The 25,140-nt window shown below is 40.7% G+C and overlaps 1 protein-coding gene across 9 annotated transcripts in view; it reads right to left on the bottom strand.

Annotated features, from left to right (window-relative positions):
- MBNL1 (muscleblind like splicing regulator 1) overlaps nt 1-25,140 on the bottom strand; it is a 199,035-nt gene that overhangs the window by 155,650 nt on the left and 18,245 nt on the right. The gene's annotated exons all lie outside the window — the stretch shown is intronic.

Here is a 25,140-nt window from a genome sequence, read left to right on the forward strand (position 1 = left end):
CACTTCAGAATGACACTCATTCTGCATGAGCTTATGCCTGCTGGTCTTAACCTCTAACTGCACTGCTGAGAAACTTATATTAAAATGGTATCTTTACGGCACCAGCTTAACTTATCCTTATAAAAGAAATGATATTCTTTGGCCAAATGTGGTGACGTTCTTATTATTATTAATAAAAAGAAGACAACTGCAGCACCAAACACATTAAAATTCAAAACTTAATTTCCTATTTTCATCCTTTAAATGGAATATATATATTTCCCAGGATTTCATATTGCTTCAAGATAAAAACTCGTATTGTAAGCTATGAAATGCTTATTTTTTCAAATGACCTCTGAGTTCTACTGGGGAAAAAAAAAAGACCTATAGTCATTTCCAGAAAGCATCTTACTTCTTTAACAGACAGCAAAGTTTCCAGTGACATAAAACTGCATTTGTTATTGTGTGAGTTTGCTTTATGAGCTGCCATAACATTAATAAAAAACTGAACACTGAAAGACGTTACAACATAATGTTACTGTACTTATCCAACTGCAAGCTTTCATATGCTAATATGGTAACTCAGCAGTTTGTTTATATTCTGCAGGTCAGCAAAAAGAGAGGAAAAATTCAGTTTGTCCATTTAACCTTATGTCCACGCTAAACTAGTTTTGCATTAGAAAGCTAAGCTTTTAAACTTTCAGAAACGGACATGAGAAGTTGCTCTTTGGCAGCATATTCAATAGGGCAGATGGTATTTTGTGCATTCAAATAATTATAAAGAGCCAGTCTCTGAGAAAGACATCAGGATACTGAACATAAAAATAATTCAATTAATAAACTAAACCTTCACCCCTTCTCAAATCAAGACACCGAAAGAGAGGCAGTTAAAATGACCATGAAAAAACTAACGCAAAAATCCAAGACAAGTCCTGAAAACATTTTCAGAGAACCTTCAAATGACATGCTCAGGCAGCGAGTTCCTGACGGGGATCTCCCTCCAGTCCTATTCAAACTGAGTCTTGGCACAGTGAACAAGATCAGCCCAGTTGATCTCAGATGACTTAACAGGACATAGAACAAAAGAATGTCCTCCAAATAACTCAATTCTAAGTTATCTTCTTTTTTCAGCATGAGCCCTAACATATCCTGCACTTGTCTAATCTCTTTTAGGTGAAGGAACTGCATATGCCTATGCTTCAAGTACTACACCCCATAAGCAGCAGACTTCGGTTTATTTTCTCTTTCCACACTAACATCAGTGACAACATCGGCAGAAACAAAGTTCTGGAAACAATGTTTGTCAATTTAGAATGGCTGCAACAAAATAAGGAACACAATGGGTGGGTGGTGGAGTAGTTTGTTTTGTTTTGAGCATACCAAAACAGAAGGGGAATAAAACTGGTGACTAGAAGATATAACCCATAAAATCAATTATAAATAGGGGCTATTTTCAGCACATTCTTAGCAAAGCCTCCTATATAAGTAAGCAACCAGAAATAGGCAAAATATTTTGGGCACAATTATCCACAGACACAATTTTCAGTTAGAACACATCTACACTGCAGGCTTGCTATGTGATGTAGACCAAATCCATCTTCCAACTCTTCTGTGGGAAGAGTTAAATATGCAGATGGCCAACTGAATTAAAATTCAGGGGCAAATAACTCTGGATGCAATTTTTATGCCTGCAATTATTTTCACTCAGATCTTGAGGGTGCAAAAAATGGGGCCATGCTGAGGGTGTTCCCAATTTGTTTACCACCATTTTATATTAGATGAATTTGGTCCTACTAAAACTGACATGGTATTGCCTTATCCAATTGAAAATCTATTGCTAACAACTGATTTACCAATGTTTCATCATGTTATGACAGTCTTCTATGGAAGAGAATAATATTTTATGGATGATATTTCATCACTGTCTCTGTATCACCTGTGGAATAAAACTGTATGCCTGGAAAGGAGATGCGGTGGCTGGGGGAAGTTCAGCCATTCTGCGGGGACGAGCTGCCAGTGCAGGATGCTGGCTCCTGGAAGCGATGGGACCATGACTCTCTCCGTTGGCCACAGTGTCTCTTGGAGTAGAGCCCTACAAATCACTGGATATTGGCTAGAGGTTGGGAGATACGTGTTTTATTACTAGCTGTGTAATGAACTTTTTGTATAACCTTGGGGAAACCACTAAACTCTCTAGATGAATCATAGAACTGGAAGAAACCTTGAAAGATCATGAAATCCAGTCCCCTGTACTCATGAAATCCTGGACCAATTGAAGTCAATGGTAAAATTCCCACTGATGTTCTTCAGCTTACCATCTGTAAAATGAAAGTAAAAATACTTTCTCATCTCACAGAGGAGTTATCTCATCTCATTAATGTTTGTAAATCTTCTGAGTGAAAATGTTACACAAATGCCAAATATTATTGATATAACTGCACATTTGACTTGTACCATTACTCATCTGTGCCACAAATTATTTTGGGTAGAATTAGTATTTTTTTAAAAAAAATATAGCCCTCAGAGTCAGCCTTAAAAATAATCTGCAAAGCAAAAACAAAGAACAAATGTTATCTGAAAATGCTTGAGAAAGTAACACAGAAGAGGACCACATGATTATGATTTCCAGATTGTAATTGAATATGTTCATTTTCAATCATGTCCCATGATTTTTATAAACAAGTGTTATACAACTGAATTAACAATATGCCATTTTTCTATTCTCATTATAATTTGTCTAAAGAATAAGGTATCTGAAAAAGAATGCCTAATTTATACAGAAAAATACTCTATGGGGAGCCATTGTTTTGACTCTTCCTGTAATTGGAGCAGGTGGGCATTCCTTTCTCAATGTGAAGTCACAGAAACCTTATAGAAACAGATGTACATGCCAGACAACCAAAATGCACAACATTTAAAAAAAGGTTAGAAAGAGAGGTACATAATTTTGGGCTCAAAGAAGCAAGAAAAACTAATCTTATTGTCATGAGAATTATCCACAAGAACAGAATTATGCAACACGAATCTATCTTCGTGACAATGATTCTAATAAGAAAGGGAAATGGAATAAAATTAACATACTAATTGTTAACATAATCTCACTTACTGCCTGCAGTGGCCAAATTGGGCCTAATTTAAATCAAGAAATATAAAAAACTAATCAGATTATAGCATTTTCCAAATATCTCTGACTAATATAAAAATTACCAATAAGATATCTAAACAATAAATATGAAAGGACTGCAATAATGACATCATGGATCAAGTAAGACCTGTAATTGTAGCAGTGTCACAAGTGAAAACAAATAAAAAATTAGACTAATTATTAAATTGGCCATACATTTCAGAGCCAATAGTGCAAACAGCATGCATCTTCAGTGTGCTCCTTCACAGAACTTGAAGTTACTCTGTATACTCTTTCTAAATCTGCTTTGTCCACATATTTACTCTGGAGACACCATCACTGGACCTAACCATGTCAGTTATACGATCAAGGATTATATATAGTCCAACAATGTGATATATGCCATCATGTGTCAGCAATGTCCCTCTGCCATGTATATTGGACAAACTGGTCAGTCACTTTGCCAGAGAATCAATGCTCACAAATCAGACATCTCTACAGAAAGAAAGCTGACAGCCAACATTTTAATCAAACTGACCATTCCCTTAAAGACCTGACAACATGCGTCTTACTACAAAGAGACTTTAACACCAGATTACAGAGGGAGACTTCAGAACTTTGATTTATGCTAAAATTCGACAGTTGCGAATGGGCCTTAAGTTAGATGATAATTACTTTACACTGTACAAAGACAGTCTCCCTACTTTTTGATATTCGTAGTAACTCCAGATTAGCCACTTATTTGACTCTTACAATAAGTAATTTCCTCCTTCCTTATCTACTCCTTGTCCCCTCACCCCCACCTTCTGTTCTATGTAGCTTATTTGTTACTGTGTAATTTGTTTACTTCTTCATTGTACCCCTCTGTAATATAATTGTCATGCCCAGGGCTCGACAAACTGCTGTTTCTACTCGCCCATGGTGAGTAGATTTTAGCCGGTCACTCCGTGCGCCCCATTCACCAGCTGCGCAGAGCTGATCTGGCGCATGTGCGGTGCGGGGCTGGCGAGTAGCTCTCCCCACAGTTTGTCAAGACCTGGTCATGTCAATTCACTTTCAGAATATGATCTGAAGAAGTGGGTCTGCCCCACGAAAGCTCATCACCTAATAAATCATCTTGTTAGTCTTTAAAGTACTACATTACTTCTTTTCTTGTTTTACCTGAATCTGAGAAACATTCAACTCAAGAGCTAGGCACACTCACAACATTGAGAGTCAAATGAAAGCCAAACAACTATCACAACTTCTTAGACATTGATTGTTCTAGATTTGGAGAAGTTTTAATTCTCACTAGACCAACATGGCATCAGGTCCTAGAAAAATTAAGTCACATTTCTCATTTTGTCTTTATACAGAAAGTCGTTATTGAGAACAGAACTTGGTTTGCCAGCTCTGAATTCTAATTTTTTCAGGTGCACTATGATTTCAAGCATGAGTGCTTTCCCAAACTGCTTGATGTGTCTCTGCCCATGTTACATCTACAGGCCCTTCTTGCTCCTTTTCTTGTTACAGAGCCTGGGGCAGCCAAGCTGGGGAATGCGTGAGACTCTAGCACTGCGCTATGCTGCCCATCCTCCTGGCACTGGGGCTGCTCCAGCCATGCTACCTGCCCACTGCTGGGAGGGGCCACTCTAGCCACACCACCTGCCCAATGCTGGGGCCAGGACCTCTCCAGCCATGCTGCCTGTCCACCACTGGGACTGCTAGCCTGAGGCAGGTGCCAGCAACCATGGGGTGGGCCTGGGCTGGAGCCAGCAAACACAGTGGAGCTGAGCTCCAAAGAGCCTGGAAGAGGAGGGGCCTTGCATCCAATAGGCAGGCATAACCTCCACAGTCTGAGGTTTCACCCACTACCCATAATTTCAAGTACATTGCTTCCAGTCCCTATCATTCACAAAACAATGGGCTGACAAAGAGAATAGGATTGTAGAATCAGGTTCTTATACATTAGTGAATTTGAATTGTAAATATACAATTCAACTAATGAATATATTACAAACAATTTTATTTAAAATAAATTTTGTACTGCACACAAATATGATCTAGTGCCCTTTGAAGTTACTATAATCCTAGGATATATCAGGCAAGATACTTTCAGTAGAGTCTGGGAAGTGATATTCCCATTATACAAGGCACTGGTGAGACCTCATCTTACATAAGCGTGTGCAATTCTTGTTTCACTGTGTTTAAGCAAGATGAATTCAAACTGGAACAGATACAAAGAAGAGCTACTAGAATGATCAAAGGAATGGTAAACCTACCTTATGAGAGGAGACTCAAAGAACTTGGCTTGTTTAGACTAATCAAACAAAGGCAGAGGGGAGATAGGATTGCTCTATAAATACACCAGGATAAATACCAGGGAAAGAGAGGAGTTATTAAAATAATGCGCCAATGTTGACACAAGAAGCAGTCCTATGGGGAATTCTGTAGTTGTACTATGGTTTCAAATGCAACAATTGCAAGATTCCCCCAGGGCTAAGGAACAAATGGATAAAAACTGGCCAACAGACATGTTTAGGTTTGAAATTAGATAAAACCTAACTACTAGCTCTTGCTTCTTAAAAGTTCTGGGCTTTCAATTTCTGTTTCTCAACAGTCTAAAAAGTGTCACATGCAAAGAAAGACACAGGCTGAATAGGATTGCTTTTGTTCTGTGCTTATGTAGTAGCGGACCTGGGTCAAACATGGAAAAGAAGTTAGTTAAGACACTGTGGGTACGTCTACACTACCACTCTAGTTCGAACTAGGGTGGTAATGTAGGCAACCGGAGTTGCAAATGAAGCCCGGGATTTGAATATCCCGGGCTTCATTTGCATCTCGGCGGGCACCGCCATATTTAAATGTCCGCTAGTGCGGACTCCATGCCGCGTGGCTACACACAGCACGGACTAGGTAGTTCGGACTAGGCTTCCTATTCCGAACTACCGTTACTCCTCGTGACTCCTATTTTATGTCAGTGAAACGAGGAGTAACGGTAAGCTTATTGGATAGTCAACTAGTGATGTGACTAGTCATTTCCCAGCCTTGCTGCCTCTATCAGAGCTTAAAAGCTGGCTCCCCCCAGCACCATCAGCGCGGGGGGAGAGGGCAGGGAGGTAGAGTGACAGCAGGAAACGGCACAAGCAGGGACTGAAGCGGTGTCTGCTCATGCCTGTTCTGCTCGATTCTCTCTTTTGAAATGTACAAGAGCCCAAGCAGGGACTCCCCCCACGGTCTCACGTTCTCTGCAGGGCTTCCTTTTGAAATGTATATTTCAAAGGCTCAGGCGCCACAGGGAACGCACAGCCAGTCCCCCACTGGTCCCACACTCCCTGCTGAGCTTCCACTTTTGAACTGTAGCAAGAGCCCAGTAGGCAGAGGTGCCCTTTTCGACTAATCAAATAGTAGATGGAAATCCCATCAACTATTCAATTAGTTAATTAATCTAAATTTAACATCCCTAGGACTACCCCAGTCCTCTTTAACTGCAGAAACTTAGAGCCAGGTGAGAAGCCCTTCTTCATGATCGCTGTAGCTCCAGTGGGTATAGCTGGGGGAAAAGTGCATGTCCCTCAGCTGGGACAGATCCAGGTTCCTCTGCCCCCTGCACACTCCAGCCAGAGTGAAGAATGCAGCAAACTGTGCACTTTCCCCTCGCTCCCTCATTCAACTCCACATGAATGAAGCCTGAGGCATGCCCCCCAGCCAGCCCCTTCTACCTGCCTGGTAATTCCGCCTCTTCTCTGTATAATTTTATGAGAGGCAATCCCTTTTTCCTGACACAACCAAACCCTTACGTTGCTTTTAAGGAATGATGATAGGATGCTGTATATAGAATCTGGTGGTCCTCCTAGCTCTTATCATTTAGGAGAAGTTCTTGAACAAGCAGACAGACAGACCAACAAACTTTCTCAAATATATAGTAGATTGATGCTCTGTTGTTTGCACTGATGAAATGCAAAATAAAAATATTAACACCACAACCAGAGGAGTATATTTATATTAACATGTATTAGATACTTCCAACTTGTAAGATATATGGACACGTAATGGCATGCTAGAGTGTAATACATTAAAATCTGTTTTTCTATTGATTTTACTTACATATCAAACACAAACTTGCCATTTTACTTCACTTAATATTTAAAAGATGCATACCAGCAACAAAACATATCTCTTCAATCCCTATACATATAAATCCACTTGATTTTGTTAATCATATAGAATTTTGTATCATCTATGTATAGTGGCATTTAAACCATGCTACAGGTGATACTTACAAAACAAGTTCACTGATGGTATTTTGTGATTCTGTTTTTAATTACTACTGCATGCTAGTAATTATTCTCAGAACTTCAACTAAAGTTTATGTTTCGGAACTTTCTTAATTTTTTTAAATAGTTCCCTAAACAAGGGTAATTAGCTCAGCGACATTACCAAAAATCAGTCTTCATTTGTCAGACTGAAATTACTTACCCAATCCTATTAAAAATAATTGAATACTTTTTGTCCACAAGGAGATTAACATAAAACAAAAGAAGTTTTAGGACACTCTGTTTAAGCAATGTGCAGTAACAAAAAAAGGTAGATGACTTTTCAAGAATTGAAAATCCATTCACTATTTAAACTCTCACATATCAAAAGAATTTTATTTGATTAGCCTCAAATTTACACTCTAACATCCTCCTTAAGCACAATGATTTAGGGTACATCATTACAATACAAAATTGGAAGACTTTTCAAATTCTCATCTAGGATATCAAAACTATCTCTTCTAATCAACTATGCATTTATACCAAGGGTGGGGAACTTTTTTTGGGCCAGGGGCATCTCACCCACAGAAAAATCAGTTGGGGGCTGCACAAAAGTGAGAAGCAAAAAAAAGAACAAATCCTTACTGATGAGGCTGCTGACTAAGAAGGAAAAAGATATTTCCCACATTCTCCTCACACATCAGAGCCTAGGAGGGCCCAGCCTAATAGATTTGGTGTGCTTTAGCCCCACAGTAAGGCAAAGGGAGGGGATGGGATGGTGTGCCAGCACAGGATTCCCAGTGCTGAGGGGAGCCTCGAGCCTTGGGGGGCTGGATTCAGGCAAGCCAGGGGCCGCATTCAGCTCCTGGGTCAGTGGTTCCCCAGCTTTGATTCATACCAACAGATCCTCCTTTGGCTAGAGAACACACGAGAAATGCAGTCACAAAGCTTTTTTTCCATAAAGTTGGTACAGGACATAAATTGGTATTTTGATAGATACTGGACAGTAGAACTTACAAACACTGGGATTAGAGATTGTTTATAACTGAAATGTTCATACCTCTGAACAAAACATTATGGTTTCTCTTTCAGAAGTTTACAACTGAACACTGACTTACTACAATCTTGAAACTTCCCTATGCAGAAGAAAAATGCCACTTTCCCCCTTTTTTGTAGTTTGCATTTAATGGGGCAGTGATTTCTGTATACATCTAATCTCTGACTCTGCGAACTTATGCATGTAGAAAAAAAACAATACATGGTCTGGTAGCACTTTATAGACTAACAAAATATGTAGATGGTACCATGAGCTTTCGTGGGCACAGCCCACTTCTTCAGATGATCGGAGTTATGAGTTTAGGATGTGCACACCCAAAATAAATAGAAGAGAGGAAGTGGAGGGGGGAGAGAAAAATAGGAAGGGGGGGCGGGAGACAGAGAGCTAGAGGGAATCAGTAAGTATCTAAAGATTGGATAGTTAAAATGTCTACTGAAGTCCATTAGGTATATCATTTTAATGCAGGGATGGGCAAATACTTGCCAGGGTTAGCTCTTGACAGGCCCCCCACCACTATATTTACCTACACGGCTGCAGGTACCAGCAATCACAGTTCCTGTTGGCTGCGGATCACAATTCTGGGCCAATGGGAGCTATGAAATGCAAGGTTCCAGGCCACACTGCTTCCTGCCACACCCATTGGCTGGGAACAGCAATCCAAGGCCAATGGGAGCTGCGATCACCGGTACCTGCAGCCGTGCAAGAAAATATAGTGATGGAGGCCTACCGGGGCTAATGATAGCAAACTGCCTCTGTTTTATTGCTCACCCCTATTTTAATAATACAGACTTCCAATCAGGTTAATTTTTAAGACCAATTTTGTAATAGGTAAGAACATACGGGCACCATTATGTAAAAACAAATGACTAAGATATCAAAATGTAATTAATGGGTATAGAGAATTAGCGAACATTACTAGGGATGTAAAAGAGTAGTCGATTAGTCAACTACTTGCATTCCCCGGTGCTAGACCAGTATCATTTCTGCTATGCCGTTTGCCCCCCCTCTGTGCTGCTGCCTCTCAGAGCCTGGGCTCATCAGTTAATCCTATCAGCTACAGACCCTCCCCGCCCATCAGAGGCAGCAAGAGAGGGAGAAGGCAAGAGATGGTGCCCCATGGGTGCCAGATCCAGTGTAGCCACATGCCCCCTGCGCTGCTGCCTCTGAGGAGGATTGGGGGGCGGGCAAAGGTGGGAAATGGCACAGGTAGAAGCTGGCTTTCAAGCAGGGTTGCCAGGTGTCCGGTATTGACCTGGACAGTCCAGTATTTTCGCCTACTTTCCGGTAAAAAAAAAAAAAAAAATCAAAAAACACCGGACACCTAAAATGTCCGTAATTTTCTGTTTTTTTCCCTGCCAGGAGGCGAAAATACCGGACACCTGGCAACCCTAGGACACACTCAACTTGGCCCAACTCCCGGCCCCAGACCGCCTGTTTATCTCATTCCGCAGGGAAGCTCCCTTCTGGCTCGACCAGGAAAACAAGATGGCCAATGGCAAAAAACCTAAAGACCTGAGCAAGGGGAAGCAATGCCTTCCCTTGGTCTTAGTGCTCAACCTCTTCTCTTCCTATTCTTATTCTGACTCAGCACACAATTAAAGGGGCCATTCTGTTTAAATGCTGTTTTATTTTATTTATTTATTTATTTAGCTTAACTCTTGGGGTCCTTTTTTTTCCTCAACAACTTTGGTCTCCCCGCCCCCTTTTTTTCCCCCCTCCACAGAATTTTTTCCCAGGTGTTTTTTTTGGGGGGAAGGGAGTGAGGGGGGGTTCAGTATTTTTGTTGAAACCATCTGGAAACCCTACTTTCAAGCTGTCTCCCTGCATGGACCAGCTCCCATGGGGTCCCTTCACCTCCCCTGATGCTGCCTCTCAATCAGAGATAGCAGGAGGAAAGAAGGTCAGGTGGGAGCCACTGCTCACAGAGAGGGCTGGGCTTAAAATCCAGCTCCCTGCAAACACCAGCTCCTGCCTGCCTCCTTGCATGTAAATGTGTACCTACTGAAAAATTCAGTGGTTACATGTTTACAAAAATAAACATTTGCTAACATCCCTACCTGGGACCGAATTACCTTCTCTATCCCACAAGTGGTCTATCAGGCTATGACTGAGGCATATTGGCAGAGCATTGTGAAGTCTGTTCAGTAATTAGCCACACAGTACCTGATTAGGTCTCTTTATCAGTGTTGTGAAACTGACTACACTACATTTAATTATGACGACAGTGAACAAGATCTCAACAACGCTGGGGCATCTGACATCGGCCGCTGTCGGAAGACAGGATACTAGGCCAGATGGACCTTTGGTCTGACTCAGTTTGATCGTGCATAGGAATCAAATATATTTAAAGAATTTGAAAGGAATGTATACAAAGTAAAGATTACATTACACAAACACTGTTAAAGTATTATTCATTTATTAGAACTTATATTAATATGGTTAATGTTCTATGCCATTTACAATCTAGTTCCTGGCTAGACTAATTAAAATAATTGAAAAGACAGCATTTTAAGATGCTAATTCACAAAAGCACGTAGGACCAGATTTTGGCATTGCTGCATTCAGCCTTGCAATGGTGCCTAAATCACATTGCCAGTCAATGCGATTTAGGTTACTGTGGTGCCCAAGTCCCTTTAAGAATAAGAGTTTTAAAAATAAATCAGTTAGACACTGCAACAGCACCAGCTAAATACCTTTAAAAGTCAGGGCTGTTAGCTCACTGAAAGGGAATACTCATATGCTTAAAGTTCAGCTTACATTTAAATGCTCTGGATCAGGACCTCTTGAGGCAGGATTTATGTCCTGCTTAATTTTGCACAGATGGTGGGAAATGGCATCTTACGTGTATAACACATCTAACTTATTTTCTTCCAGGAAGCCATTGCAAATTGGTGTAACCCACATTACTGTTCAGTAGACAATTCTCTGTGGAACATATTGACGTGCTGTAGGATCCAAGTTCTTTACAGCCATGTTCAAGTACCACCACTGGTTCTCAGACAAGCAAACATCAAATGGCTCACAACTAAACAACAGCAAACTCTCAAGTATTCTCAATTAGTGTTCCTAATATTTCACCCCGTTTTATAAAGGTCACATTGCACCTTGGAGGTAATCTGCACTAAGTCCAAAGTATTTCCTGCATTTCTTATCCTGGTATATTTATCAAAATTTTCCAAAGTGTTTTCCGTATGGGAAATTGAAATTAGATTTTATATCCTGTTGGAATTCTCAATTAAAAAGATACCTCCATAGCTATGGAGACTAGAGAAACTTAACAGGAAATTTATTCAATATAAATCCAAACAGTCAAACTTTGCTCTCTAAGCTATAAAAAACTGCTATTTGAAAAATGGAATTTTATGCAATCTTAAACATTACCCAGGAAAACAGAGTATTCTTAAGTACTATCTGAACAGATTGAACAAAAGCAAAGCAAGTTTTCATACATCTTCCCTGAATCAGAGAGAGAATATTAAACAGCAAAAAAACAAAAACAAAGAAAGTAAAAATAAAGCAAAAGAATCGCACATACCCTGTATTAAACACTGATTCTGCCAGTGTCATAGCATTTACAAAACAAAAGCACCAAAAGGGTCAGATTCTTTCATTTTTGCCTTCACTATTTTAAAAGAAACAAGCATTTAGAAATAAGGTCATATCTCTCGTCAGGGTTTGGGGGGTTTGAGGGGAAGGGAGGTTTCTTACCTATAGGAGGTACTATGTTATTACTATCTCTGATTCACTGCCATTCATTTTTCAGAGCACTATGAATGAAATCCTGAACTCAGTCTTAGTTTGGCTTGAGTAAGTCCTAAGAGTTGCAGGATTTTCCCTACAAGGTGATGTATAAAAAAAGATTTTTTTAAAGCTAACTATATAAAACCAAGAATTCTGTGTAGGCTTCCAAATACTTGAAAAATGTATTTCCTTGCAACTTCATAAATCCCTAAGCAAAGCACTATTATTTACCCACAGTCATATGTAAATCGTTCTGTGTTTATCACTGTGTTTGGACTTTTGTTCCCTGGAAACTGAATGGCATGGGTAAAGTGGTACCTTTCCTGAAATAGCCAGTGTAAGTTTCAAACTATAAATGCATATCATCAGTCAAATGCCCAGGAACTCATCAATGAAGATGAGTGGTGTGAACTTTCTGAATAGAACTTAAAGTACAGTGGCTGTTATATCTAAATTTGTAAGCTGAATATTAAACAAAATGTTGGAATGGGAGAATATATTTTTAATGTGAACCCAGGCCTAATTACTGTTGCCTCAAGCTTGGCAATCTACTTGGAAAACCTGACAAATCTGCCTGGTTCACTGAGCTTCTGAAGCCTGAATAGCACTCTATGATACCCCTGGGAAAAATGGAATTTAAAGGCGTTATGAGACTGTGATGCATCTAGACCCAATTAATAAAGAAAACATCTTTTCTTTCTAAAGCAATTTATTTGGGTTTTTAAAGATATGTATTTTTTATTCTGAAACAAGCATTGCTGTATTACCTTATAGCTGGGATTCTCTCAGGTTAGGTCTATACTGCACTGTTAAATCAGAAAAAGAAACACAATTTGCAACACACAAATAGCATCTTTTTCCAATTTACTTTCGAAAGACGCTCTTTCAAAATTTGGCACATCTACATGGCACCAACTGTCGAAAAAGTGCTCTTTCACATCCCTTATTCCTCATAGAACTAGGTTTACAGGGATGGAGAAAGAGCTTATCCATTTTTTGGAAAAAAATTTTGAAAAAGCGGACGTTTTCCTTGGACGTGGCATTGTTTCTCCAGTATCCCGAAAAAGCAATGCAGTCTAGACATAGCCAAAGTGGTCCACTGGCCCAATTTAGGAAAGTTGCTAACAGGTCGCTCCACTTTGTTTATCTAAAGGTTCCACCGTCACAGAGCGTCATGGATCCCAATGGCTTTGGTTTGCCATTTCCAGTGAATGGGAGCCACAGGGAGCCAGTTATATGAAGACCCTCCCACCCTCACCGCCTCTATATCAGAGGTAGCAGGGAGGGAAAGGCGGGAGCCAGTGTGCATGGGGAGCCAGTTTTTAAGCTGGCTCCCTAGAGCACGGAAGCTCCCACAGAGCCACCTTTCCTGCCTCTTCCTCCCTCTCCTCCTCCCCAGCTGCTGCCTCCCACAGAGGCAGCAGCATGCAGGGGGAATAGATAGGAGCCAGTGCTCATGTGAAGCCAACTTAAAAGCTGGCTTCCTGCAAGCACTGGGTCCCACAGAGCCACCTGCCTCCCCACACTGCTGCCTCTGATATGAAGGCATCAGCTGCCGGGGGAGGGTGGAGGCGGAGCAGGTAGGAGTCCATTGCTCACGGGGAGCAAGCCTCACAAGCACCGGCTCCTAAATCTCCCCCACCCACTCCCCGCATGTAAACATGTAGCCATTGAAAATTTCAGCAGCTATACGTTTACAAAAGTAAATGAACTCACATCACTACTGCTAACGTTGTCATACAATAGTATCTAAGAGTTATGAACACCAGAGTAACAAACAGATCAGTCAACTACACACTCATTTGGAAGCGACAGAGATTTTTAAAAATCCAATTAAATAAATACACTAAAAAATAAAGGAAAAGCAGCACTTTCCTTCTGCACAGTAAAGTTTCAAAGCTGTATTAAGTCAATGTTCAGCTGTAAACTTCTTTTAAAAGAACAACCACAATGGTTCCGAGTTACAGAAAGCCTCCATTCCAGAGTTGTTTGTAATTCTGAGGTTCTACAGTATTGTCCTTAATGGGGACTGAGACTGTATGATACTTCAGTTAAGTACCCTCTTTCTAAATTACCACTGCTTGTCACAGTTGCCACTAAAATGAAGCTAAGGTGCCTTAGGCCAGGTCTACACTAGACCCAGCCACTCAGCTTAGGGTACGCAACTCCAGCTACGTAGAATACACAGCTGGAATTGGTTTACGTTAAGCTGATCTGATGTCCTCACAGTGGGAGGCCAATGGAAGCATATGCTCCTACTGGCTTCCCTTATTCCTCATAAAATGAGGAGACAAGGCCTTAGCAAAGATGATATCCCCGACAGCTGTCAGGAAACAAGAGAAAGAAGGGAATAAGTGGACATGGACATAGAATGGAATAGATTAACAGGATTTCTGCCAAAAATAGCCTATTGCCTTAGCCCTACTAGAAGATGATAGATAGCTGGTTTTAAAACCGTGGTCACCAAGCAAGAGATCAGGATCTACTCATAGATCTTGGAGCCTCTGACAGGTGATCCTAACTAGATTGGCTGGGAGGCTATCAAGTGTCAGCACTTCAGCTGCCCCACCCCGCACCGCCCTGCTGCACTCGCCCAGAGCCTCAGAACTGCCCCTTGGGAGTCTCCTGCTTGTTGTGCAGGGTTGGGGAGACAGAGGCAGAGAGGCGCTGATGTTACACTGTCCCTCTCTCCTGTACCCCATCTTCACAGAGTAAGGAGGGTAGAGCCTCAGCAAAGGGGTGGGGCGGGGATAGGGCCTTTGAGAAGGGACAGGGCAAGGGTATTTGGGTCTGAGGTAGATCCTGGACTGATAAATTAAAAAAGTGATCTTGTGCTTAAACAGGTTAGAGACCACTGTTTTAAAAGGTCAGTTCTTTGTGAAATTCTCTGGCTACGTCTAGACTGCTCTCTTCTGCTGAAAGAAGATATGCAAATCCTGAGCTAATTTGCATATCTTCTTCTGATCGCGTTATCGGAAGAGGTTTTGTCCAAAAAGAAAGCAATTTAGACACGGTTCTTTAAAAAAAAAACCTTTTTCGAAAGAACCCTGCATACCTCACTTTTTTAGGAAGGGTTCTTTCAATAAAGGTGGGTTTTTCTGAAAGAACCATGTCTAGGCTGCTCTCTTTTTCAACAAAACCTCTTCCAATAACGTGATTGGAAGAATATATTCAAATTAGCTCCAAATTTGCATATCTTCTTTCGGCAGAAGAAAGCAGTCTAGATGTAGCCTCTGTGGTAGACCCTTATTCCTCAGTCTGAGCTAAACGATAAAGTTTAAGTTAAAAACCAATAATGGAAAGTATGACCAGTAGTTCTCAACTAATTCTTCAATGAAGCCTATACACAAGTTTTAAATTTTGAACTCTAATCGTATCGGAAGTTTGAAGAGATTCTTTTGTTTCATTTAAAGATCATCAGGGACAAACTAAAAGTCTGATAATAGGTGCTGATAATAGGTGCTACCTTTCATTAAAGACTAATCTTTAATTTTAATTTTTAAACAAATTAACAGATAATCTCTTTTCAGAAAATTCATTTTATTCTCAAAGAGCAGTGATATAATTTTGAGAAGGATACAAAGATGCATTGTTATAAATCATACGGTGTTAAACTTTTCACTTGGTTTAAGTGAAAAGCTCAGGGCATCCTTAACTATGGAGGTATTACTGGTGTTTCTACAAAGTGTGTCTCTCTCTCTCTCTCTCTCACACACACACACACACACACACACACACACACACACACACACACACACACACACACACAGAGAGAGAGAGAGAGAGAGAGAGAGAGAGAGAGAGAGAGAGAGAGAGAGAGAGAGAGAGAGAGAGAATAAGTAGAATATGCAATACAGATATTTAAAATAAAAGCCTTGTGGACTCTGAACTTGGAGGACGACCTCTTCTGTCTCTTAGCAAGAAGTGCTATATCTCATGACTTAGTATACCATATTTTCCGGCGTATAAGGCGACTGGGCGTATAAGATGACCCCCTAATTTTCTAGTTAAAATATAGGTTTTCATCTTATACTCGCCGTATAAGACTACACCCCCTTCAGAGGCCAACCGGCAGCGCCCCAGCGCCCCTCCGCCTCCCCGGCTTTGCTCCCGGTGTCCCTGGTCTGCTGGAGACGGTCCCCAGCAGACCAGGGACACCGGGAGCAAAGCCTCTGAGGACGCCAGCGGCGCGTCTGGGCTGACCGCTGCCGGCTTCCCCCGAGGCTTTGCAAAGCCGCGGAGGGGCTCGGGCAGTGGGGCAGCCCAGGCACGCCTGGGCTGCCCCGCTGCCGGAGCCCCCCCGTGGCTTTGCTCTGCGTCTTCCTGGTCTGCAGACCAGGGAGACGCGGAGCAGCTTTTCTCGCCCCGGAGTACACGGGCGGCGGGACCACAAGGTCCCACAGTCCGTGTCCTCCGGGGCGAGAAAAGCCCCATTCGTACCTGCAAGTCGGGGACTGCCTGTATACCCGGCGTATAAGACGACCCCCGATTTTTGGGGGATGTTTTTTAGCATAAAAAATCGTCTTATACGCCGGAAAATACGGTAATATCTCTTGAGAAACAGCATCAATTTTGCTAAACTCTACAAAATTAGATTGTGAGTCTGGTGATCTGCACGACTGAGTCTATGAAATTTATTCTGTTTAATACCATAAACTATAGCTAAACTGCTATCCCTTTCAAAGGCTACTATTTCACTGAATAATCCTATGTTAAAACTTAATTTAAGAGGGGTTTGAAGTAAACCTTTTGTCACCACATATAATTGGATCTCTTGACTGAATTATTGCTACTTTATTATTCTAGACCCTGAAGTTTAATTTTGGAGTGTGATGCAAGTTGACATCAGACACTGTAAAACTTTTATGTTCTGAAGCAATCATCTGCATTTAGCCTATGTTTTATGGACCTGTTTATACTTCATGGACTGTTCGCAAAATCTTCTTAGTCTATGTATTTTTATCTGTTTCTGACAGAAATTATCACAAATAATTTTAGGGCCTGAATCTGAAGATGATGAGCACTCTGAGCCCCAAGACAGCACGGCACTTAATTATGTGATTAATTTTTAATTATGTGTACAGTTCTACTAAAGTTTATTCGGAAGTTTAAGGTTAAGCAGTATATGAATTAATACTTACTAGGCCTTAGAATATGGTACATTAGACCATAAATACCTGGCTTTAGGTCAGGGGTGGACAAGACAGGGTCCACGAGCTACATCCAGCCCGCCAAGCCATTTGATCTGGCACATGGAAGCCCTGCTGCTTCTCTGCCCCCAGACCAATTGAGACCTGGGGATGGGGGAGCACGCAAAATCTCCTCCTCCCGCCAGGAGTGACCCACACCTAGAGGGAACAGTCACTTCTGCGTGAGGCTCCGCCCATTCTGCCTAACGGCACCACCCCTTCCGGGGAAGCCCGCAATTACTTCCAAAATTTGTGACATGGCCCCTGTTTGAAAAATTACTGCCCACCCCTGGTCTAGGTCAAATTATACTCCCAGGAAAGTTAGTGGGGGGGTTACCCTCTAAGTAAAGCATTTTCTATAGCAAATATTCTTACCTGTTCAGATAATGAATGCAATACATAACTCACATTTTTCCTCACCTTTTAAAATTAAGCAACTCTCCCCACCCCCAAAACCTATAAGAGAATATGCACATACAGAACTACCAAGGTGAATGTTAGCTTGCATGAGTAAGGGCCTCAGGAATTCTCTATATTGACATTATGACATCCAGGAGCTGGCCTAATGTAAAAACTAAAGGTTATGCATGGTCCTCAGTTAGGCATGTTCATTCCTATTTATATCACGTGGACTTGCATATGTGTTTAACTGAGGGAACACTTTGCTCATTATCTTCTCTATATTACATATATATAGAATGTGCTATGAATCTTTTGAACTTCCCATTCAAAGCACTGTAGGCCACATAAATCTATGATGAGCTAGCAAATTCAGGAAAGTTTATTTATAACTTTTTAATTATCTTTCAAAAAATGCCTGTTCTAAATTCAACTCTGCATATTTTGCTTCACCAAATGATCTGTGACCATTAGTTGACACATTACATTATCATCACTAAGCTTAACAAACATGTCTGCAAAGTCTGTTAATTTTCTGGCACATGAAATCTGAAGCTTTAGAAACTAAACTTCTTATTGCAAGATAGAGAAAATGTGATGTTGTAAGTTTGAAGAAAAATTCAGTGCATATTCCATTAAAATCTCCATTTTGTATATCAAAGTGTAACTGACACCCTTTTATTAGAATCCAACTATAAATGTAATGTTAATTAATATATTGGGGGAGGGGGAAATCCTTATTGCAACAGAAGCTTCTCATACTGTCAGACAACAAAGCATTCAAATAACTAAAGAAAAAAAACCTGAACATATTCAAATGTAAATTACCATCCATATACCTAAGAAAAGCATCATTATTGTCTGCATAAATGAGTGCAATAAATCAGCACTTTCAGGTTTCATATTATATTTCACATTTTAAAGTGTACAGTTACATAAAATACATTATTTAGGCTTTCAAATTCTAATTCATTTTATCATGCTAAAAAGGGGTCAGATTTAAATACAATTTTACGTCCTGCTTTTACACTGGACGTATCCCAGAATGTTAATTTACCATTAATCCCTTTTTCAATGGTTAATATACCATTAGTCAAAGAGTTTAAGACTAGAAGGGGCCACCAAATTACCTAGTCTGACTTCCTATACATCACAAGCCAACGCTTGATATCTCAAATATATACACACAAACTGATACATAAACACTCACGCACCACTCATTGATATGTGAGCTGAATTCTCATTTACACTACAGCACCTTTATGCTTCTCTGGCAATGACTAAGGCTTTGTCTAAACTTAAATGTTTAAAGTGCGGCTGTGGCAGTGCTGCTGCATCAATGCTTTAAACTGATAGTGTAGCCACAGCCTGAGCACTGGGAAACCACCCCCAGGAGGGAAGTAGATAAACAGCGCTAGGGGTGTGTTTCCCAATGCTATGGCCTGGTTCACACTGGTGCTTTACAGCACTGATATGCCTGGGGGGGGGAGGAGTGGGAATTCACACCCCAAGCCAGAAAGTTACAGCACTATAAAAAGGCTGTGTAGACTCAGCCTAAGAGCCTAAACACTGTATAAACTAGCTTAAATGATGGGTCCAACCATAAAACATATCTGTATGCACAGATAATAACTCTGCTGCCTTCAGAGGCCTTCTGAGAGACTGTAAGGATGCTGCAATGCAAATCTCATAGGGTCATGCCACCCTACAGCACAAAATCCTCCCAAATACCATGAAGAGGAGACAACTCAAGCTGAACTCCTCTAGAAGGCAGGAAGGGAAGTAGAATGCTGCCTCTGTTGCATTGCCCATCACTGCCATCCACATGTGCACCAAGAAGATCAGGCCAAAATTTAACAAAGTTACTTGAAAATAAACTAGTTGGTTGATCAAACAGGTGCAAGCTGAATTTGGACTGCAGTTATTTGAACAAATCATTCAGAACAATTTCAAAGCCTTAGCATTTGCCAGTGCTAACACATTTAAATGGAACTAAAGTCCTAGTACCAGGACCGGATTAAGGGGGGGGTTACCCGAGCAGCTGCCCGGGGCGCCAACCAATGGGGGGTGTCTGATGGCAGCTGTAAGGGGCGCTGCGCACCTGGCCGCGCAGCACCCCTTAAAGCTGCAGCCAGGGGCCGCACGGCACCCCTTAGAGCTGTAATCAGGTGCCACACGCCCGATTGCAGCTGTAAGGTGCGCAGCATGCCGGGAGGTGGGGCCACGCATACACCGTGCACCCAGGGGCAGAGCCGCATGTGAGTCACATGCCTGCTGCCTGGGGCACTGGAATGGCTCGAGCCACCCAGCAGAGATTCAGGTGCCTGCCAGTTGATTAGCAAAGTGTCCACAGCCACTCACAACGGACAGCATCTATTTTTATTGGTGGTGCACATATACACATACCTCAGTACACATAAAAAATTTATTATGCACATGGTTAGAAAAAAAATTAGAGGGAACCTTGCTCTGCAGCTATTTTTTTCCAGGCAGGAAGGGTTAACCTATCCCTACATGAATCAGAGAGTACAGTAAAGTCACTTAACATTTTAATGATATTAGAAATGTTTTTATCTTTTAAATTTACTAATGAGGTTTCAAATTAAAACCACGTAGCAATCATTCCATTGAAAACAAGCTATAATTAGAATAGTAGCACTAATCTATTTATTTATTTGTGTTTTATACAGAGTGTAAAACATTGCATTACATCTATGGCAAACTAACAACTATTTTTAATGGTACAGTTGTCCCAGCTTGTGGCACAAAAATCAGACTTCGCAGGCAATTTTCTGTTGGGATAATGTAGTAAATAACATAATTTGAGGGAATCTCTTTAGGTATGTCTACACTAGCCCCCTAGTTCGAACTAGGGAGGCTATTGAGGACGACCGAAATTGCAAATGAAGCGTGGGATTTAAATATCCTGCGCATCATTAGCATTTTCCCGGGCGGTCGCCATTTTGGAAATTGACTAGCCTGAAAGAACTGCCTGCGTCTACACGTGGCGGAGAAGGGCGATTTCAAAATAAACCCCTTAATTCAAATTAACAGTTAAACCTAATTAATAACTGTTAATTCGAAGTAAGGGGTTTATTTCGGAATCTCCCTTTTCTGCCGCGTGTAGACACGGGCAGTTCTTCCGGGCTAGTCAATTTCCAAAATGGAGACCGCCTGGGAACATGCTAATGAAGTGCAGGATATTTAAATCCCGCGCTTCATTTGCAATTTTGGTCGCCCTCATTAGCCCCCCTAGTTCAAACGAGGGGGCTAGTGCAGACATACCCTTAGAGATACTGAAGCAGACAGTATGTAGATTTTTAAACTAATTTATCTCAGTGGAAAATAATTCTCCTGATATATTGCTGTATTTTATCAAGAGGTTAATGTACAATGAGCTCTTACAACAATAGCCAAATAAATACTTGGGCAACAGAATCTATCCTGATAGCCTAATGTACCCTAACTTCAAGGGAAGTTATACATATATACATGGTCAAAATCACTGATGTATATGCTATAGAATAATATACAGTTGAGCTGGCTGAGTTTGTTTAACTGTTGTCACACACATATGTTATATAGTAAAATGGATTCTTTTGAAAACATGAACATTTCAGAGATACCTCAGAAAACAGCAAAAAAAACAAACCAACAACCCCTCCCCCACATTACCTGCCTTAATCCAAACACATTTTAAAACCACATTAGTCTATTTCTTTATTATTTAAACAAAATGTTGAATAAGGAGATGTCCACATGCTACTGATCTTTGCAGATTACTAATGGTAAAAGGAGCAGTTTGATACCAGGTCAATAACTAGTGTCTGGCATTTATTTTAATACAAAAAAACTGAAATAAAAACCTGGGAGACATGTCATGCTAAAATCCTCATCTGTTTAATATATAATCCTTTACCAATAGACATGTTGTTAAAAGTTCAATCACAAACCAAATATAACAGTAATGGACTCCACTCTTCCCCTTGCTAAATGCACAAGCTCCTATTGATGATGGCAATAAAAGAACAGACATATGCTTATGGCTTTGGTAAAAAAATCATGGCCATACTAGAAAGGAAATGTTCTTTTCATGTTGTTTCTCTTATTGAATTATTTAGAAAAACAACTTTAAAATGAGTATGTATCAATGAGAAGCATTGAGCAGTCCCCCTGGTCCCCAGGGAGCAGAAAATATGGAGACCAGCAACAAGAGCAGCCATGAAAGCATGGGGAAATTTCTTAGTCATCCCTCTATGCATTAGCATAGGATATAGCATACAAAATCCCGGATCTGAACATTGTTGACCCTGGGGCAGGGAGAGAGGATTTGAATCTGTACCTTATTATGGAAATGTTATGGCTAAGCATTATTACCTCTATAATCAGGCAAATCAAAATTCTGGATCTGAATACCTTAGTATTTTGCAATCCAATTCCTATAGCTCAGACTCCTCTCTCTAATAGGCATATAGACTTCACTACAATATCTGAGTGCATAACACATGCATAGATATAATTTCATTATGCTCTTTCCACTGACTCTTTACTCAGAAGTGTAAGAGACTGTGAGAGTGGACCTATTCTTTGATATTATACTACTGTATAATGCCACTGTGAAATAAACTGTGTAAAATTGCATCAAGCTGAACAGCTTCTAGAGATCACAGAAGATCTTATAACAAAAGAAAGGACTTTTCCCCAATTTTATCACAATGCTTTGTCCTTTGCTAACAGTAAAATTTGTTAAACATGTTAAACAATATACAAAAACAGGAACTTCATTGCATTTCATTAAACTATACCTAAGGCAAAGAAAGAACACATATTGCCTATGAAGATAATTAATATTTACTGCAAGGTCTATTTTTATGCCAATTAATATGACTATCTTGGCTTTAGCTTTTAGGAGAATGACAGTTGTAGTTTCTCCAAAGAGCTCCTAAGTAGCATCAAGAAGTGTTAAGTCTTATCCTCCTCATTATAGGTCTTTCCTGTGTTATTTATCATCTCTTTATTAACTCTCCAGAAGCAGAACTCAAGCAATAGTTATAAGCAAAATAAATAAAAGAAGAAAATGAGAGGTGTTTTAACCTGGATAGTGGTTGCTATACCCTCATACAAAACAAGAAAATATGGAGCTCTTTAAATACTCGACTTCTGGCAACACACTATACATTACATCTTGCCCACTTCTTAAATCTGTGGAATACTATTTTTTAGTTCATAAGGTTTAGTTGAATAAGGTTCTCACAGACCAATGCTCTTTGGAGAACTGTCTTAACACAGGGCTGGGGCAAGATGTGGCAAGGGGGCCAGATCCAGCATGCCTAACACTTTGATCCTGCCCGCAGACTGCATCTGGCTGCTTTCTATTTATATCCTGCTGCCTGTGCCACAGGCTTAGGCAGCAGGATCCTATTTAAATGGCTCACGGACACGGTGCTAACCCGGTAGGGGCCAGAGCCATGAGTCCTTTAAATAGCGGCTGCTAGGCAATGCTGAAGCAGTAAGGCTAGTTACTGAAAGCCCTTTGCTGTGTTTTTTCATTCAAAGCCCCAGACAATTCTGTGGGGAGGCTAGTCCCCCGCACCACCTTCTGCCCAAGGCTCTGCCCCTTCTGCAGGGAGTGGGAGGTGGAGCTGTCCCATACCACATACCAACATTCGTTAAGTGGCCCCCCCTTCAAAAATTACTGCCCACTCCTGGTCTAACATGAAGCATTCATTTATCAACCATCAATCCCCTTTTTCCTAGAGATCAAGTTTACTTTTAAATGCTTCTACATTCCTTGGGTCTAAACTGCAAGGGAGTGAACAAGCCTTGAGACATTAATAAAAAGGATTACTGCTAACCTTCTAACCCAGACCATGTAAAGTCCCCAGGGCCTTAAAATGTATCAGTCCACTAGAAGTTCCCTGCTCTGTAGGGTGGCTTCTTATAAGGCCCTCCATTTCTTCACAAACGAGTGACATTTTTAGTGCTCATGAAAGGTATGCAAGTTGGAAAACCTTGGAGTGTGAAGCCCCCAATTTATTCACAGAACATGTACTACACAAGCCAGTAGTAGTACAGGCTGCCTCCCAAATCTATCAGTGCTGGAAGGGCTCAATATGTAAGAGATTAAAAGGAAATTCAGCCTCCTTGCTGATTTGCATCGTGCCCCCCTGTACTAGGCAGAATAATGGTTAAGTTACAGCTTGATTTTTATATTAATTACTATGCAGTGAACGGCACTCGTTGTGTTATTGCCTACATCTACAAAACTGAAAAAAGTAAAAAACCATACTCAAAATAGGTTAACTGTGAGATTGTCTAGTTATGGAGGGTTTCTAATTTACCTGCGTTCCAAAGTGCTCTAAGTGAAGGGGCAGAATAAAGCAAAATTTAAAAAAAAAAAAAACAATTCAAACCTTTGCCTGAAATGAAAACCAAATTAAGCCTCATTGTGAGCCACAAAAGATACAATATTTTCTTTTCTTTTTCTTTTTTTTTTCCTGTTCAAGTTTCCTGAGTTTAGCTGGAAATAGGAGAGAAAACACTATAATAAGATAAGAGACTGTTGGCTTTCCATTATATGGGAGACTAAAGCTGTTGAACAGGAGGGAAAGGAATGTCTGCACTTCCCAAATGTGGTACGGCTGAGCACTATGACCTGCATGGAGGGAGATTCTGGGGATGAGTTGAGAAAAGGCAGCAATGTTGCCCCTGTGGTTACACTTGTAGTGGCCGCACTACAACAAGAACAGCTATACTGGTTCAGACCAACCATCCAAGTAACTTGTCTCCTAACAGCAGCCACTGCTAGATGCTTCAGAGTGAATAAACCAAACTGGGCAATTATCACTTGACCCACTCTTGCGGTCCAGTCACAGTTTCAGACGTATAGTGACACCTGGAGCATCAGGTTGCACCCCTGACCATTGTGACCAACAGCCATGTTGAAGAGCACAGAACCAATTACAGTTTCAACCTCTAGCACAACTTCCAAAGATTGACTGGTTGTGTGAAAAAATACTTCCTTCTGTTTTGGTTTTTTTTGGTTTTTTAAAGCAGCTGCCTATTAACTTCATAGGGTAACCACTGGTTCTTGCTATATGAAGGAGTGAATAACACTTTCTTATTCATTTTCTCGACATCATTCTTGATTTTATAGACCTCTATCATATCCCCTCTTAGTTGCCTCTTTTCCGAGATGAACAGTCCTGGTTTTTTAAATCTCTCCTTATAAGGAAGCTGTTCCATACCATTAATCATTTTTGTCACTTTTCTCTTTACATTTTCAAATTCTAATATATCTTTTTGGAGATGAGGTGAGCAGAACTGCACGCTGAATTCAAGGTGCGAATGTACTGTGATTTACTAGCATTACAGTATTTCCATAATGGTTCTTAATATTTTGTTTGTCTTTTTGCT

Source organism: Pelodiscus sinensis, chromosome 10 (genome assembly GCF_052426305.1).
Source record: "Pelodiscus sinensis isolate ZL-2025 chromosome 10, ASM5242630v1, whole genome shotgun sequence".
NCBI lineage: Eukaryota > Metazoa > Chordata > Testudines > Trionychidae > Pelodiscus > Pelodiscus sinensis.